Here is a 2,446-nt window from a genome sequence, read left to right as displayed (position 1 = left end):
CTTTGTGTTTAGTGGGGATTATTCTATTCCATCATCCACATATCCAGCTCTTAGAATATAAATTTCTCATGTATTTTTGTATAGATGGAACCCATTATCAGGTCATATTATAATTTTTCCTCATCAGTTCAGCATGATTTAAAATTAGTACAAGGAAAGGTGTGTCTATTATAACCACCCTGATTTATACATATTTCTTGGTTTTTCTTTCTAAAGTTCTAAGCCTCTTTCTAATACTGCTTTCTTTTTGTATGGAGAACTTCCTTTAGCTGGACATTATTGATACAACATTAGTGAAAATTTTCTGAATTTGCTGTCATCTGAGAACACCTTATTTTCCCCACTTTTCATGAGGATATTTTCTGTGAGTCTGGAATTCAGAGTTGACAGTTCTTTACTTTCACCCATTTGAACAATGTAACCCTACCTTCTAGACTTCTGGATTCAGAGAAGAAATATGATAGCATTTAAACCATTGCCCCTCTGTAGGTAATGTGAGCATTTCTCTCTAGCTGCTTTGAGGTGATTTTTTTCCTTTTATTTTTTTCATAAGTTACTTATGGTATGTCTCATTAGGGATATTTTTGGGGTTTGCCTGTCTGGTTTTGTGGTTGTGATTCCAAGGACAATTTAGATTTAGCATCCTGGCGGTGTGTGTCTGGTTTGCTTCGTTTGTCTCTTACTCAGAAGCCAGGGTGAAGCTGAGGAAAATTCCACATGGATGTATGGTTTTTAGGTCTGTATGCATGGTGATTTGGGAAGTTTTACAATGAGTCTGTTTTTTTTTTCCCCTAGGACTAACCATAGAAATTTGACAGAAAACCCCTCGCTGGTGTCTGGAGCTTGAGGCTTGAGAGCCAGAGTTGCTACAGAATTGTGACCTGGAGCATCTGAGGTGGTTAATAATAGCTCTTCATATCCACAATTAAAAATGACCTCCAAGGAAACTAGAATTCCCAAAAGAAAGAAGAAGAACAGAAAACCTGAAAATGTTGAAGAAGAAGAGCTTGAAGAATTTGAAGTGGAGAAAGTAGTGGGCAAACGTATAGTAGCTGGCAAGGTAGAATATCTCCTGAAATGGAAGGGATATTCAGATGATGATAATACCTGGGAATCAGAAGAGCATTTAAATTGTCCAGACTTAATCGAGGCTTTTCTGAATTCTCAAGAAGCTACTAGTGAATCTGAAGGTAGCGTAACAACAGAGAATAGTGAAGCTAGTGATGATCCAACGGGGTTTTCTATGGGTCTAGAGCCTGAACGAATAATTGGTGCCACAGGAAGTAGTGAAGGATTGATGTTCCTCATGAAGTGGAAAGATTCGGATAAAGCTGATTTGGTGTTGGCAAAAGAAGCTAATGTTAAATGTCCTCAAATTGTAATTAAATTTTATGAACAAAGAATAGTTTGGGATCCTTCAACAGAAGATGATGCTCAGTGAAAAATACATATATATACAAGTATAAACAAACTTTGAGTCTTGGCTCTTGTGTTAAAGGTTTGAAACAATAACTACAATCTAATAAAATCAAATTTGATATGTTGGTTTTGAAAACAGTGACAGAGTTGAGATTTTTTTTTTGCTTCAGTTGTGCTGTTACTTTGAAGAAGTATAATAAAGACTTTCTGTAGTTGCTTCCTCTTTTGGTGTATTTTATTCCTCTGCATTCAAAAACAGTAATTTTTCAAAGTTTAGACGAACTATTTAATCATTAATTAATCAGAATTACTTGCCTTTAACTGCAATTTTCAAGGTCCACTCTGAATTTGTGTGTGTGTGTGTGTGTGTGTGTGTGTTTGCACACGTGCACATATGAAAGATTCTTACATTGAAGTTTATACTTTGGGAGATTTTGCTTGTTTACAGGTGCTGGGCTCCAAACCCATGCATATGAGAGGTAAAGTATATTACCAGCAAATGATATATCAATGAGTGACATCCCTGCCTCCCCTCCTTTTTGAGACAGGGTCACTGAGAAGCTCAGGCTGGGTCTTACTCTTGCTAGATAGCCTCACTTGCTTCAAATTTTAGGTACTCTGGTATTGGCCATAAATATGTAAATGTAATAAGTTTTTGCAATTTTTCCTGAAAGGAATAGTTATCACTATCAAGAATATCCTAGCTTACAGGTGGACCCATTGCAACAATTAGATGTACAAATCATTATGTCGAAAAACGAACTTTACAACTTTGGGGGGGGGACAAGGGAGTGGGGGGCTTAAGGGGGTGGGGGGAAATTGGAAGGGGTGGGAAGGGGAAACAAAGAGGAGGCAACAATGCTTGATAAGAAATGTACTTATTATCTTTCCTATGTAATTGTAACCCCTCTTTTCAGTAATTTCACAATAAAAAAGAAAATCCTAGCTAGATAAGATTAAGACAAATCTCCTTTCCATTAATTAGCTAAACAAAACTCAGTGGACATTGAAAATTTTGTCTGTTTAG

At 36.5% G+C, this 2,446-nt stretch overlaps 1 pseudogene; it reads left to right on the top strand.

The window, feature by feature from the left end:
• The first annotated feature begins 931 nt into the window (after positions 1–931).
• Positions 932–1,441, top strand: LOC106000285 (annotated as a pseudogene).
• The last annotated feature ends 1,005 nt before the right edge of the window (positions 1,442–2,446 follow it).

Source organism: Dipodomys ordii, unplaced genomic scaffold (genome assembly GCF_000151885.1).
Source record: "Dipodomys ordii isolate 6190 unplaced genomic scaffold, Dord_2.0 Scaffold215, whole genome shotgun sequence".
NCBI lineage: Eukaryota > Metazoa > Chordata > Mammalia > Rodentia > Heteromyidae > Dipodomys > Dipodomys ordii.
The sequence above is the reverse complement of the archived record's forward strand: the minus strand, read 5'-3'. Positions and strand labels throughout refer to the sequence as shown.